At 43.9% G+C, this 16,609-nt stretch overlaps 1 pseudogene; it reads left to right on the forward strand.

Moving 5' to 3' along the window:
* Positions 1-1,683: 1,683 nt before the first annotated feature.
* LOC119229325 (uncharacterized) lies at positions 1,684-4,702 on the forward strand (annotated as a pseudogene).
* The last annotated feature ends 11,907 nt before the right edge of the window (positions 4,703-16,609 follow it).

A 16,609-nucleotide genomic window follows, 5' to 3' on the forward strand; every position in this document is an offset into this window, starting at 1 on the left:
TCAGCGAGGCGCTAGAGGATCTCCAGGCGCGTTTGGACTGCACAGACTGGGATGTTTTCAGGACTGCTTCTGACAATCTGGATGACTTCACAGAGGCTGTAACTTCCTACATCGCCTTCTGTGAGGAAAGCTGTGTCATCATGCACCAGGGTAAGTTATAACAACAAACAAACCCTGATTCACAGTGGAACTCAGAAAACTACGACTGCAGAAGAATCAGGGAGAAGACAAGACTTGTAGTCAAAATACAGGTTCTCATCAAATGACTGCTTCAGTTTGGAGAGGCTTTAAACACCTACAAGCCAAAACCCTCCCATTCCATGAATGACCCCTGCCTGATGAATGAGTTCTACTGCAGATTTGAAAGACAATGTCCTGACTCCATCCCCCACAACTCCACCACCCTCCCCTCCCCCACCGTCCCTCTCTGTCCTGGAGAGAGACGTTAACCGGCTCTTTAAATAACAGAACTCCCGTAAAGCAGCCGGTCTGGACTTAGTCTCGCCCCACACCCTGAAGCATTGTGCTGACCAGCTGCCATCTTCAACACCTCCTTGTTGACATGCCAAGTTCCAGCCTATTTCAAGGCCTCCACCATCATCCCTGTTCCCAAGAAGCCCAGGATCACAGGACTGAATGACTACAGGGCAGTCGCCCTGACCTCTGTCGTCATTAAGTCCTTTGAATGGCTAGTCCTGTCCCACCTGAAGACCCTCACTGAACCACTCTTTGACCCCTCTCGGTCCATCAGCACCAGTTCCCCCCAAGGCTGCGTTCTTTCCCCTCTGCTCTTCTCCCTGTACACCAACAGCTGCACCTCCAGTGACCAGTCCGTCAAGCTTCTGAAGTTTGTCGATGACGATTCCCTCATTTGACTGATCTCTGGTGGGGATGAGTCCGCCTACAGGTGGGAGTCTGACCACCTAGTGAAGTGGTGCAGCCAGAACAACCTGGAGCTCAACACCGTGAAGACAGTGTGACTCCCCCGTCACCAATGTGGATTCAGTCCATTTCCTGGGCTCCATCATCACCCAGGGCCTCAAGTGGGAGCTGAACATCAGCTCCATAACCAAAAAGGCTCAGCAGAGGCTGTTCTTCCTGCGGCAGCTGAAGAAATTCACCCTGCCAAAGACGATGATGGTGCACTTCTACACGGCCATCATCTAGTCCATCCTCTGCTCCTCGATCACCGTGTGGTACGCTGCAGCCACAGCCAAGGACAAGGGCAGGTTGCAGCGTGTCATCCGGTCTTGCAGAGAGGGTGATTGGCTGCAATCTGCCGTATCTCCAGGACTTGTTTGCTTTCAGGACTTTGAAGCGGGCTAGAAAGATTGTAGCCGACCCCACTCACCCCGGACATAAACTGTTTGTGCCCCTTCCATCCGGCAAGAGAATGAGGTCCATCAGGACTAAGATCTCCCGCCACACTAACAGTTTCTTCCCTTCGGCAGTCGGGTTCATCAACAGAGCCCGGGTCCCCTCCTGACTGACTCTCACTCATTACATGCACATACACTTTGTCACTTTCTGTTTAGCTGGTGCACTTTATCTTTATTTCAAATTTGATCTTTTTTTCTTATAGCTTTAGCGTACTATCCCATAGCATATATTTTATTATATTTTCATCTTATTGCTACACTACGTTGTCTGTTGTCCATTATTGTACTGTCTTCCGGCACAGGCCGAGGGGGTGGAGTGGCAGCTATTTATGACTCCTGCCTTTTAATGAACCTTAAACCCAAACTGGATTATAAATCTTTTGAAAGCCTGACTTTAAGTCTTTCACAACCAACCTGGAAAATAATTCAGCCGGTTCTCTTTGTAATAGTGTACAGGGCCCCAGGTCCTTATTCCAAATTTTTATGTGAATTTTCACAGTTCTTAACGAGTTTGGTCCTTAAAACGGACAAGGTGATTTTAACATGTGGATGTCGATGTACATGTGGATGTCGATAACGACAGCCTTTGTACTTCATTTCTCTCTTTGCTGGAATCAATTGGCTTCTGTCAGAGTGTAAACAAACCAACTCATTGTTTTACCACACGCTCGACTTGGTTCTTGTGTATGGTATTGTGATAGAACATTTAACAATCTTTCCACAGAACCCTCTCCTGTCGGACCATTGTCTGATAACCTTTGAATTTCTACTATTGGAATCTCCTCGCTGTAGCCTCATTTAAAGAAGACATTCCCTCTGCTCTAAGTTCTGTGTCCTGTGTCCTGTCTCAAGATATCAGAAGTCTCCTGTGAAAACTTCAGTCCGTCACAAATCGACCATCTTGTTGATACTGCCACAGGCTCTTTGAGAATGGCGCTGGATGGTATTGCTCCCCTCAAAAGAAGAATGGCAACAAGAAGGAAGTTCGCCCCTTGGTATAACCCTCAAACCCGGAACTTAAAGCAAACTGTGCTGAAACTTGAACGGTTATGGCGTTCCACCAAATCAGAAGGATCTAGGCTAACTTGGCAAGACAGCGTTAAAACATATAAGAAGGCTCTCCGTAACGCATAACGATTTCACATTAATCGAGAAAAAAAAAAAAAAACTCCAGGTTTCTCTTCAGCACTGTAGCCAGACTGACAGAGTCACAGCGCTGTCGAGCCGTGTATTCCTGTGGACCTCAGTAGTAACGACTTTATGAACTTCTTCAATAATAAGATTCTGACTATCAAAGAGAAAATTGATGGTCTACTACCCCCAACCGGAGCCGACCCGTCCTCGGATGTAGGAACTTTGGACGCAGCCGTGGGCCCTGATACCTACTTGGATGGTTTCTCTTCCATCAACCTTGATGAACTGACTTCTACAATTTTGAAATCCAACTCTTCCACTTGTCTCTTGGATCCGATTCCAACTAAGCTGCTTAAGGAAGTCTTTCCGTTAATTAGCACATTCCTACTGGATATTATGAATCTCTTTGTTGACAGGACATGTACCACAGTCCTTCAAGGTAGCTGTAATTAAACCTCTTCTTAAGAAACCTACTCTAGCTCCAGAGGTGTTGGCTAACTACAGACCTATCTCTAATCTTCCATTCCTCGCTAAGATCATTGAGAAATCTGTCACAAATCAGTTATGTGACGTTCTACAAAACAATGCTTTGTTCGAGGATTTCCAGTCAGGATTTCGAGTGCATCATAGCACAGAAACGGCACTGGTGAAAATTACAAATGATCTTCTACTTGCATCGGACCAAGGACTTGTCTCTTGTCTTGCTGGACCTCAGTGCTGCATTTGACACCATCGATCACTGTATCCTGCTGCAGAGACTAGAACACTTGATTGGCATCAAAGGAACTGCACTCAGCTGGTTTAAATCTTGTTTATGTTGGTCACGGAGTCCCACAAGGTTCTTAGCTTGGACCGATTCTATTTACCCTGTATATGCTTCCTTTGGGCGACTGTTACGTCCCCCAGCTCTGGTGCTTGTTGCTACATGCGTTTGAGTGCGTGTGGGTGTGTGTTGATTTACAGATGAGACACACCTGAGCGGAGCCTGTGTCAGGGCTACAAAAGGCTCCCTGGACCATTTGCACGGGGAACCCTCGAGAGTCGAAGCCACACCGTGCTTTTGATTAAGATTTCCGTTCAGCCGCCAACCCGGCAGTGGAGAACGTTCCGCACCTATTGACTTGTTTTGGGTCATTAGTAAACGTCCGTTAATATGTATTATATTTAATAAAATACCCCTAGATAAAGTTTGATGCGAGCTAATTTGTGTGCGTCTCTCCTTTATGTTAAGGGTGGTGTCCGACCGCCCGTAACAGCAACGTTATCAGAAAACGCCACATAAACTTCCATTGTTATGCAGACGATACTCAACTGTATCTATCGATCAAGCCAGAAGACATCAACCAGCTTGTTAGACTTTAGGATTGTCTTGGAGACATCAAAACTTGGATGACCTGCAACTTCCTGATGCTAAACTCGGGAAAAAAACGAAGTTATTATGATAGCCCCAGAGCGCCTTCGAATTCCGCTGTCATGTTTTACAGTCTCTATGGATGGAATTGCTCTGGTATCCAACAGCACCGTCAGAAATCTTGGAGTTCTCTTTGACCAGGATATGTCCTTCAACTCTCATATAAAGAAGACTTCAAGGACTGCCTTTTTTCATCTACGTAATATATCGAAAATCAGGAACTTCCTGTCTCAAAGTGATGCAGAAAAACTAGTTCATGCATTTGTTACTTCTAGACTGGATTACTGTAATTCTTTGTTATCAGGCTGCTCTTGTAAATCGCTTAAACCTCTCCAGCTGATTCAGAATGCTGCAGCACGTGTATTAACAAGAAGTAAGAAATGGGATCATATAACTCCTGCATTAACTTCTCTGCACTGGCTTCCTGTTAAATCAAGAATAGAATTTAAGGTACTTCTCCTCACCTACAAGGCACTTGCTGGTGAGGCACAGTCTTATCTTAAAGAGCTTGTTACACCGTATTGCCCTACAAGGCATCTGCGCTCCGTAGATGCTGGGCTACTTGTGGTTCCTAGAGTTTTAAAAAGTAGGATGGGGGCCAGAGCCTTCAGTTATCAAGCTCCTCTTTTGTGGAACCAGCTTCCACTTTCAGTCCGGGGGGCAGACTCGGTCAGTTCATTTAAGATAAAGCTTAAAACGTTCCTCTTTGATATTGCTTATAGTTAGGGCTGGCTCAGGTTAGCCTGGACCAGCCCTTAGTTAAGCTGCTCTAGGCTTAGACTGCCGGGGGACTTCTTTAGGACACACCGAGCCCCTCTCTCACGCTCACACTCTCACTCTCTCCTTCCACAATCATCCATGTTTTATTAATGTACATCACTAATTCAACTTCTTTCCGGGAGTTCTTTGTGCTTTCTCGCCTAGCAGGTCTCCGTGGATCGTAGTTTCGTGCGGACCCTGGTTCTGACTTCTGGCATGGCTCTGCTGACACCTGCTGCTGCTGCCATTATCATTACTTTAAATATGATTCATATTACTGTCATAAACCAACATTTTTCTACTCTCTCTCCCCACAGAAGCCTCTGTTGATGGTGGTTGTCCCTGCAGTGGTCCTGCCGTACACTTCTTGCAATTGCTTGTATCATTTCTGTTAGAGGAATTGAATGTATTGTACATCTTTTACATGGTTGATTCTGTACACATGACATCCATTGCAGTCTGTCCATCCCGGGAGAGGGATCCTTCCTCTGACCTTCTCCCTAAGGTTTCTTCCCTTTTTTCCCCATTGAAAGGTTTTTTCATATTTTGGGGAGTTTTTCCTGTAGCGATGTGAGGGTTTTCGGGACAGAGGATGTTGCATGTGTACAGACTGTAAAGCCCTTTGAGGCAAATTTGTAATTTGCGATTTTGGGCTATACAAAATAAAATTAATTGAATTGAATTTCGTCATGCACCAACCCCCAAGTCAAATTCCATGTATGTCTGACATATGATGGAAATAAACATTTCCTGATTCTCCTTTCGAAACAGTCCGAAGCTCGGCATGTGAAACAAGTAACACCTTCAGGAACTTGTTGAGTCCCCTCAGGTCTAGGATTGGACGTAGCCCCCGGGTTGGAACAGGGTTCCACTCTCTCGATAGAGAGCAACATCACGCCCCGGCTAGTAGACCATTAGCCGAGTGGTCCGCAGCCTCGGCTAATGGTCACCCGCGAAAAACCAAAATACGACTCAATTTTAGAGTAATAGCTTGTTCAAGAGACACAGGTAGAGAAGATGAAATAGGATTGATCTCAGGATGACACCGGCACTTATACATGCCGGGCGGGTCATCCGGGGTAACAGGTGACTTTGTTGATATAAAGACTGGACCTGCGCCAGCGCGAGACTCCCTCAGTTTTACACAGGACATTAACAACGGCCTCCTGGGTGAAAGGGTTACGTTTGATTACCAATCCAACCAGCCTACGCTGCATATACTTGACATACTGTATATTAAATGATGATTGTTTCTTTTGGAAGATGTGACGTGGACGTCATCTTTCTTCATCCATTGGGAAAGGATGCTAGTTCAGCTTTTTGTGTTATCGGCCATTGATTCATCCACCTTGGATTGTTAACGGGCCAGTTTTATTGTGTACTGAAATAACTGAAAAAAGTCTCATGGACGCGGTATGGTTTGTTAGAAGTGATGTCGAAAAGAGAGGGCAGAAGTTACTACTTGGATTCCCACTGTGGCCTCGGACCTCTCCAGAACTTTCCAGATTTTCTCTCTTGATTTACACATCTTATTTCTCAATTTTTCGTAAATTCCATGAGCAATGGGAAACCTGGCAAAGTGAGCGGGAAGAGAGTAGGAGGAAGAAAACAAAGCCGGGCCTGTGCAGCAAGCAGTGATAGCTTCAACCCCCCACCCCCCCAGTCAAAGACCCACTCTGTCTTCAACTCTCAGAAGCCCAGAGAGAGAAAGAGATCCAACACAACTGAGTTTGGTACAGAGTGAGTCCAGATTCTGTGCACAAGACAGTGGTGATGACACTTAAATTATATATTTTTTTGAAAATTAATCTGTGGGGCCCTCAAGTTGTGAAATGAAACAGTCATCTCTGCTATGGAGAAGTCAGCAGCTTATGCTTATGTTAACCACGAGACCCTTAGCAAACATCCATTGGTGGAATAACTATGAATTGTTACAGCACCATTTAAAATTATTCCATTACTAGTGAAAGTCGTGCCAGTTGTAGTTGAACATGTACATATTATTAACTAACATTCTGTAGCTAACATGTTAGAAAGGGGTTAGTTATTCACCCAACAAGCAGACACAGAGACAATGACAGAGATTGTCATTGCCTCTGACAAATGGAAATCCATTATTGACTCACTGTTTTTGCTATGGTATGGTCCCTGTCAATTCTTGAGTGAAACTTGCGGCTGTTCAGCCGCTAAGTGCTCCAGCCCTCAGCCTGCCGCTTAAGTGTGGTGCTCTTAATTGTCACCAGCTGTTAACAATCCACCCGTGATTGGGGTGCGGCCGGTCTCCATGGTGCTCGATTGCTCAAATCGGCCGACTCGTCACAGTTTTTAAAGCTTTCTGCTTGAGAGCCTTAAAAGTGAACAAAAATATAAGTTGTGGATTCTCTGAGGTTTAATTGTTGTATAAACCTTCTTCATTAATCTTTTTCATTTTGGGGTACGAAAAAGAAATTGATGTGACTAATTTGTTAGCAAAAGTTATGTTAATAGAATTACACTCACCGGCCACTTTATTAGATACACCTGTCCAACTGCTCGTTAATACTTAATTTCTAAGCAGCCAATCACATGGCGGCAACTCAGTTCATTTAGGCATGTAGACATTGTCAAGACAATCTCCTGCCGTTCAAACCGAGCATCAGTATGGGGAAGAAAGGTGATTTGAGTGACTTTGAACGTGGCATGATTGTTGGTGCCAGAAGGGCTGGTCTGAGTATTTCAGAAACTGCTAATCTACTGGGATTTTCACGCACAACCATCTCTAGGGTTTACAGAGAATGGTCCGAAAAAGAAAAAACATCCAGTGAGCGGCAGTTCTGTGGGCGGAAATGCCTTGTTGATGCCAGAGGAGAATGGCCAGACTGGTTCGAGCTGATAGAAGGGCAACAGTGACTCAAATAACCACCCGTTACAACCAAGGTGGGCATAAGAGCATCTCTGAACGCACAGTACGTCAAACTTTGAGGCAGATGGGCTACAGCAGCAGAAGACCACACCGGGTGCCACTCCTTTCAGCTAAGAACAGGAAACTGAGGCTACAATTTGCACAAGCTCATCGAAATTGGACAATAGAAGATTGGAAAAACGTTGCCTGGTCTGATGAGTCTCGATTTCTGCTGCGACATTCGGATGGTAGGGTCAGAATTTGGCGTCTACAACATGAAAGCATGGATCCATCCTGCCTTGTATCAACGGTTCAGGCTGGTGGTGGTGGTGTCATGGTGTGGGGAATATTTTCTTGGCACTCTTTGGGCCCCTTGGTACCAATTGAGCATCGTTGCAACGCCACAGCCTACCTGAGTATTGTTGCTGACCATGTCCATCCCTTTATGACCACAATGTACCCAACTTCTGATGGCTACTTTCAGCAGGATAATGCGCCATGTCATAAAGCTGGAATCATCTCAGACTGGTTTCTTGAACATGACAATGAGTTCGCTATACTCAAATGGCCTCCACAATCACCAGATCTCAATCCAATAGAGCATCTTTGGGATGTGGTGGAAGGGGAGATTCGCATCATGGATGTGCAGCCGACAAATCTGCGGCAACTGTGTGATGCCATCATGTCAATATGGACCAAACTCCCTGAGGAATGCTTCCAGCACCTTGTTGAATCTATGCCACGAAGAATTGAGGCAGTTCTGAAGGCAAATGGGGGTCCAACCCGTTACTAGCATGGGGTACCTAATAAAGTGGCCGGTGAGTGTATATTTTCATGCAAACACCAACTTGCACTTTGTTTTTTTAGCTTTGTTTTGGTCACTGACTCTTGATGGAAATATGGCGCCTTTAGCAGCTTAATGCATTTCGAATGTAAATATAATTAAAGCTGCGAGCAGCGATGAACCGGCCTTCGCCTCTCCTTGCATGTCGGGGGGGCAGCGGTCAAAAAGAGACTAAAGAGACAAAATAAATCACTCTTGGGGCTGGTATTCAAACCTGAGTCTGTGGTTTCATAAACGGAATCCACCAACACTAGGGTATAGCCGAGTTGCAAAAAGTAAATGAAATGTAGCAGAGACAGTTGATGGAGATCGCAGAGTAATTGTTACGGGTCTCGGCCACGATGACCACAATAACGAAAATATGTATTCCTGTAAAATTAAGGTAGAGTCTGAAGAGCAAGTATCACAGCAACACTTGTCTCGTTCTCCAGAGTGCGTCTGTATAAATGAGTCAACACAAAAAGGGTTTACGCCTCTTTGCAAAAAATACAGGGAATATTCACACTAAAAAAATTATGACTGACTTCCTGTTTCTTTTAGAGCATAGTCCTCAGAGACTTTATTAAGTCTCCCTGTAATACATTTGTCAAAAAATCACCGTACTCTAAGTAGGTCAAAGGCGGTGCCGGCGCTGTTTCGTCGAAAACTTCCAGGGGGTGCTATGCAGGCAATTTTTCACTTTTTATCCAAAACTCCACATCGGGTCTGTAAAGGTCATCACCTAGGACACTCACAGAGCTTTTCAAGAGTTTTGGAGTTTGCCAAGGCTCAGAAGATGTGCTTGAACTTTCATGCAAAAATAATGTTGTCACGGCAACAAAGCTCCCAATATTCACAGTGACCTATCATCACAGTCTTACGGCTTGTATTCCCATATTTGAAGTGAATCAGATTAAACGGCTAGGAGATGGACTTCTAAATGTAGAAACTTTGCATTGACCTAAGCCAATAGGTGGCGCTCTACTTTTTAGAAAATCACTGCATCGGAATACTCATAGGCCTACACAAGCATCATGAATAAACATTTTTAGCCAAAAATATCAATGTTCCTTGGAGATATAACATTTAATATTTTTTAAGAAAATTGTCAAATATTGTCCAAACTCGACGCAACATCACGCCCCGGGTAGTTTTATGAAAACTCTTGATTTTAATAACTTCTGAACCCACGGTTGTCAGGATCAAGTTGCCCGATTTTGAAATGGATCGGATTTAAACTCTCGGATGAGAGTTTCGTTTGTCAATAATTGTTGGCCACTGATTAAATACAACTGCCATTTTATACATACATCAATCTAATGTATTAACAGATCGTCACCCATAATCAACCCCTTCTGGCATGGACTGTGAACTCCTGCTGCCTCACGTTATATTTTCTTTCATTGGCTGCCAAAATATGAAAAAGTGCTCTTTAAAATCCTTGCGGGAAAACGAGAGGAAATATATTACGTTAGGCAGCTGGAAGGTTGGTTCACAGCCAGAGGAGGGTCTATAAGGAGTGATGGTTAGTATTTTGCGCTTGTCAAACTGGACGTCATTAAAATATCTATTGTCTATACAAGTTTGTACTACGACTGTGATCTCTGAATTGTATTGATCCATGGTAGCATAACTTAATGAGCACTGGCTGTTTTCATTTAGTCTTAACAGTTACATTCTTTTCAGAGCTCGTTCACAGCAGCATGACCATTTCAACAAGGACGTAATATTGCTTCCCGATCCATCATGGGGAATAGTGTGCAGACAACGTTATGGTTACACAAACATGGCCACATCCTCAGTGCCTTTGACCAACAGACTGTTATCGAACGCATCAGAGATGGTTTTGGTGAGCACATTCCAGAGGATGTCACGTAAAGACTTTTTTTCTTACTTTGTAATTAATATAAAAATCGTTTCATAGAACATTTAAAAAAAACAAACACAGGTTAACAAGTGCAATCATTATTATTACAAACCTTATTACAAACAGCCAAAAGGTGCACAAGGCGCTTTCCAGTTAAAACAACAAAACAGTAAATAAAACCTCAGATATACATAAAAATAAAAATAACAATAGCAGTCCAGTCGGAGGCTACGTATTAAAAGCTTGTCTGAATAGATGTGTTTTCAACTGTGATTTAAAAACACTTAACACCGTTATGCTTTGCAGGTGAGCTGGAAGTGCGTTCCATAGCTTAGGTCCCTGGATGGCAAAAGACCGGCCTCCATACTTTTTGTACTAAAACTTGGGAGTAACCAAAGTGGTGTGTTCAGAGGAGCGTAGAGTTCTGGTTGGACTGTAAACAGTTACTAATTCGGTGAGGTAGGTGGGGGCCAAGCCATGGATGACCTTGAACACAAAAAGCAGGACCTTATACTCCATCCTGAGCCAGTGGAGCAAGCGGAGAACCGGAGTGATGTGTGAGCGTTTCGAGGTGTTGGTGAGAAGACGTGCTGCAGCGTTTTGTACTAGTTGAAGTCGATTAATGAGTGATTGACTGATTCCAGTGTAGAGTGCATTGCAGTAGTCTAACCTCGAGCTGATGAAGGCATGAATAGCTTTCTCAAGGTCAGCTCGGGACAAGAATGGTTTGACCTTGCTTAATAGCCTTAGCTGGAAAAACCTTGCCCTCACAACTGCACTGATTTGTTTGTCGAAATTCCATCCCAAATATAACACCCAGGTTACGCACAGTGGGTGCGAACTGAGCTGTCAGACGACCAAAACTGGGGGCACGTTTGTTGAGTCTGGGCTGAACAGAATGTACTCTGTCTTTCCTTCATGCAAATTAAGGAAATTCTGGGAAAGCCACTGTTTGATGTCCCGGAGGCAGTTTTGGAGAGGGTCCAGCGCAGAACGATTGTTCATAACGATTGTTCATAATCACAGGAAGGTAGATCTGAAGGTCGTCTGCGTAGAAGTGAAACTGAACGTTGTGATTTGAGATGAGTTGACCAAGTGGCAGCATATAAAGTGAGAAAAGAATAGGCCCAAGAACGGATCCTTGAGGCACACCGGATAACAGAGAGGCAGTCGAGGAGTATAAGTCATTGAGCATTACCGAAAAAGTTCTGTTTGTGAGATATGAAAAGAACCAATTTAGCACCGCACATGTTGAAGACGGGAGATGAGGATGGCATGATATACGGTGTCAAATGCAGCGGTCAGGTCCAATAACACCAAAACAACAGAGCTTTTACTATCTAGGGCTCCTAGAATGTCGTTATGGACCCTCAGTAATGCTGATTCGGTGCTGTGTCAAGACCTGAAACCAGACTGAAATGTATCACCAATGTCATGCAGTTTGAGGTGAGACTGAAGCTGGGAGAAAAAAAGCTTCTCCATCAATTTAGACAGAAGTGGCAGGTGAGATATTGGGCGGAAGTTGGACTCTATGAGAGGATCAAGGTTGGGTTTCTTGAGCAGCGGTCTAACAATGGCATGTTTGAGAGCAGTTGGAACAGTTCCCAAACTGAGACAGCAATTCATGAAGGAGACAAGGAAGGGACCTATGATGTCAATACCCTCTTTCAGAATCCTAGCAGGAACAGCGTCCAGAGGGCAGGTGGTAGGCTTCAGCTCATGGACAGCCATTTTGAGATCCGCAAGAGTAACTACATCCAAGGTCTCCAGCACACTTTTCAGCTCTTGGAAGAACACGGCAGCAGTAGAGGGTTGTGTGATGGTTTGCCTAACAGACAAAACTTTGTCCATAAAATATTCTTTGAATGCATTGCATGTACTATTAGATACATCATTCAAAGCAACAGACATTGGATTTATGACAGAGTTAGTGGTGTTGAACACGATTCCAGGGCGGTGGCTATTGGTATTGATGAGATTGGAGAGGTACTGTCCTTTAGCTTCCTTCATTGCTCTCTGATAGGTGGCAAGACCGTCTCTGAACATCTCCAATGACACCTGCAGCCTTTCCTTCTTCCATTTTCGCTCAGCCTGCCTACACTGACGCGCCTGAGGGTCCACGTTGTATCATTGAGCCAGGGGATCAAAGGACCATTGGTCATCTTTACTTTGTAGGGCGCAACAGAATCCATAATCTGGGAGCAGATGGTGTGGAAGGAGGAGAGGAAAAGGTCAGGACATAGAGGCGATGACAAATCAGAAATAGAGGCGAGATCAGAAACAGAAAAGGCAGCAGCAAAGTCATCTACTGTGGATGAGGTAATGAAGCGACGACGATGGAGAACATTGGACGTGGGTGCAGGAGGACACCCGGATGTCAAACCGTGTAAGAAAGTGGTCGAAGATTGGAAAATCCAGGACCTCACAAGTTGACACAGTCACCCCACAGCAGATAATAAGGTCAAGAGTGTGCCCTAACCTATGAGTGGGACAGGATATGGACCGGACCAGATCCAGTGAATACAAAAGTGCCTTAAAATCATTAGCAGGTTTTTCAGAAGGACAGCAGACATGAATGTTAAAGTGACCACAATATTGTCAAACTTTGCCAAAAACTCAGTCAGAAACTCTGAAAACTCATTTAAAAAATCCCTATTCAATTTGGGTGGCCGGTATATTACTGCACATAGAATAGGACAGGGCAGTGTGAGCACAAATGCTTGTAACTCAAAGCTGGAATACCCTCTAGCGGACAGCTGGCGGCACGTCAGAGACTGTCTGTGTGCGGTAGCTATCCCCCCGCCCCCACCCGTTTGTCGCGGGGTGTTTAGGAACAGGTAGCCAGGGGGGAGGAGTTCTGAGAAGGCACTGACTTCACCTGGGGGAAGCTAGGTTTCGGTGAGGAAAAACAAATTCAGATTGTGAGATGAGATGACATCATTGAGGACAAATGTCTTATTGTTGAGCGATCTGGTGTGGCAAAGTGCCATGCGGAACAAAGTCGAGTTGACAGGCGACGATGTCACACGAGGAACCAGACGGAGGCTTCCCTGGGCGGAAACACGGAAGTGGAACGTCAGCGTCGGAGCCAACCAGCCCCTCAGCACTGCCAGGTCCCGGCCGGACACCACTCCACAGCAACACAGGAGAATCCAGGTGAGTCCTGAGCTTGACATGTACTCCGCCTCTGCGGCGCTTACTGCCTGCTAGCAGACAGACAATGCGTCTCAGGAAAGAAGGAATAAATGTCAACAGTGGCGGTGGTGGTTTGAAGGACTGGGCGTTCAGGAGGCGATTAGTTGAAAAATACAAATCCAGCAGTGTTGTGCGATCATAAATCGCATATATCGGCGAGACAGTAGCAAAAACAAACATGAAAAAACAGAGGAGCAAGTGGCAAGCCAGATATAGCGGCGCCATCTTGGAATGTTGCTTCATTCATGTTGCTTTGACTGTGGTTCTGCTTTGTTTAGTGGAAGGTATTATGAAATTAGGAAAGCATTTCAGCATTTCTTGACAGTGCTGGTAATGATCAGAGGTGGAAAGAGTAACAAAATGTTGTACTCAAGTAAAAGTACTGTTACTTAAGTAAAATTTGACTGAAGTACAAGTAAAGTTACCATTCTAAAAATGTACTCAAGTAAAAGTAAAAAGTAGCTCATTAAAAATGTACTCAGAGCAAAAGTTACTGAGTTACTTTTTTAACAGCTGGGTGGGGTGCGGGACTCTAGTGTGGTTAAAAAAAACTGACGGGGGGGTGGCGTCGCTGACATGACGTCGGGACGTGTGCACTCCAGTGGCGGACCGTTTACTCTGCGATCTCCTTAAACTGTCTCTGCTCTGCTCAATGAAGCAAAACAATACGTGGACAATAAATATCAGAGCCAAGAGCAGCGAGTGTAGTCAACTACTGCTGCTAACACATACTGTCTATTTATACCCGTTAATGAACTTTTCTCCTCTTGTTACCCTGGTAACCGCTGTCATTACAGACGGTTGCGTCAATTCTTACTGTGAAAATCTACGTACTTCCGATTTAGCGCTTCGTATACAGATTTAAAAAAAACTTTAAAAAGTAGAAGTACACAAAAATACTACTCAATTACAGTAACGCGAGTAAATGTAATTAGTTACTTTCCACCTCTGGTAATGATCATATTAATTTATGGAGATTTTTTTCACATAGAACTTTTAGCTTTGAAACTAATTTACAATTTATTTAATAGCACAATGAAATCCATGATTTTATGTGGTAGTTATGTATTAATCAATATTACATTTCCTTTTATCCTGTTGTTTTGAAGCGAGAAGAAGAGAGGACCGGTACTACACAGCTGGCAGAGCCATTGCTGTAAGCTTGGTACATGGTGGTACGCTACCAAACTTCCTCTCACCAACAGTATTTTCTCTTCTGGTTGATGGTTCAGCAAAACCAGTGCTAGAAGACATAGCACTTTTGGAAAAAGTCAAAAAGGTCAGTTGGTAGTTTAAAGTTCTTGCATTACAAGTAGGTTACATTACAATATTCTCTTGCTGTTTGAGGGAGTACCAATATATCCCAGTCTGCTCATTGCTGAATGCTCACTTTCTATAGTTTGAATTCCACCACTATTCACAAGTCTGCGCTTGTCTCTGTCATTTTGAAAAATGTTTTGAACAAATGTTTTTGTTCATTTCGTTTTAATAAAACAATATTAAAACTTTAACATAACTGTCTTGTAATTCACTGAGAAAACCGCACAAGTGAAGTAAACAAAACAATGTTTTAAAAAAACCCTACATAACAATATTATAAAAGGAAATGCAGAAGAGAAGAAAACATCTATTCCATGGTTAACATCGTTTTCAAGTGGATTCACTTGTTGAATACTGTTCATCGTAGTCTCATTAATGGCTACATCAAAATTCTAATATTATTATTGGTTTGAAGTTCAGGTAATGGCCCTTCTTCATCAATGCCATAGTAGTTATTGTCATATAAAATGTCATTTATAATGGGATGGGTTCCTACATTGTTTATGACCCCTGTATGCCACAGCTGAAGAGGAGTCGCCCCCCCCCTTGTGTGGACAGGCCGTGGTTGTTCCACTGGTTGATAAATACTGTTACTGCCCTTACAATTCTTGGTAAATAAACATAATGCAGACAAAATAGATGTAGTTCATTCAATGAATCCAGTATACCCTGTTCCTCCGTGAAGTAAAAAATATTAATAAAGTGTCTAGATACAACTCTATTTCAATCAGGAGAGACTCATTTAATAGTAAAACAATAATTTATTACACAAGCATAAAATATGAACTGTGCAAGGTCTTTGGCAATTGGACTCCATCATGACGTACTATCCCCGAAGGCAGGGCTACTGAGGTCCAATAGGCCTAATCCCCCTGCAGTCCAGACACTGGTGGTGGTGTAAGGAATAGCAGCAACCTGATGACGAACCAGGAACAACAATGATGCCAACTGGAGGTGATTGGGGTGGAGGAGGGTCTCAGCTACATGCTGGGCTGACAGCCAACAGAGAGGAGAACACTTTTAAAAGTTTGACGGCAACAACGTGATTGGCTTCAGGAAACAGTGTGTAGAATCTGATTGGGGGCATGCACATTTTAGTAACCAAACAGCTGATATAGAGAAATTACAGGAGGCAAACAGAGTCAGACTGGTTGTCTTCCTGACTGAACTTGCGCTTAAGCTACATTCAATTCTGCCCATAGTCTCTCAATCCTTTTGTTGTGTACCGAAACCCCTGTAATTAAACTATGACTGTTCAGTCCTCTTCTTTCTAACATAAAGTGGGCAACACGTATATTTTCCATACCGTGATCACATCTGACCCGTAAGGGCAAACCAAAGTTCACTACTCCTCCCTAAAATATTGACAAGACACTTGAGGCTCTGTTATTAGATAAGCACCGTATATAAGGGTCCGGCTAAAGCCACCGACACAGCCACGAAAGACCATCCGCCGTCTAATTAACTTGTGGTTGGTTGTCAAAATGCCTGTTGGGAGATGTAACCGTTTTGTATTATCAATAAAAATATTATAAGTCAACTTACCATAATTGGTTGGGGGCCTGAACACTATAAACCCTTCGGCATATGGCATGACGGGGTCTAAATCAGTGATTCTCAACTGGTGGGTTGCCGGTGTTTTTTAGCAGCTGTGCCAGGTTGGGTCAAACCATTCTGATATGGAGGAGACAGTTTTTAGGATAATTAAACATCCGGAATATAAAATATGAAATTCAGCTTATGAACTTGATTTTGAATAAATTTGAGAAGTTGATAATGTCACTCGATTTGGGTCGCGGCTTGTCATTGAGGGGTGATGGTGGGTCCCGGAGCCAGACCA

Source organism: Pungitius pungitius, chromosome 10, assembly GCF_949316345.1.
Source record: "Pungitius pungitius chromosome 10, fPunPun2.1, whole genome shotgun sequence".
Taxonomy (NCBI): Eukaryota; Metazoa; Chordata; class Actinopteri; order Perciformes; family Gasterosteidae; genus Pungitius; species Pungitius pungitius.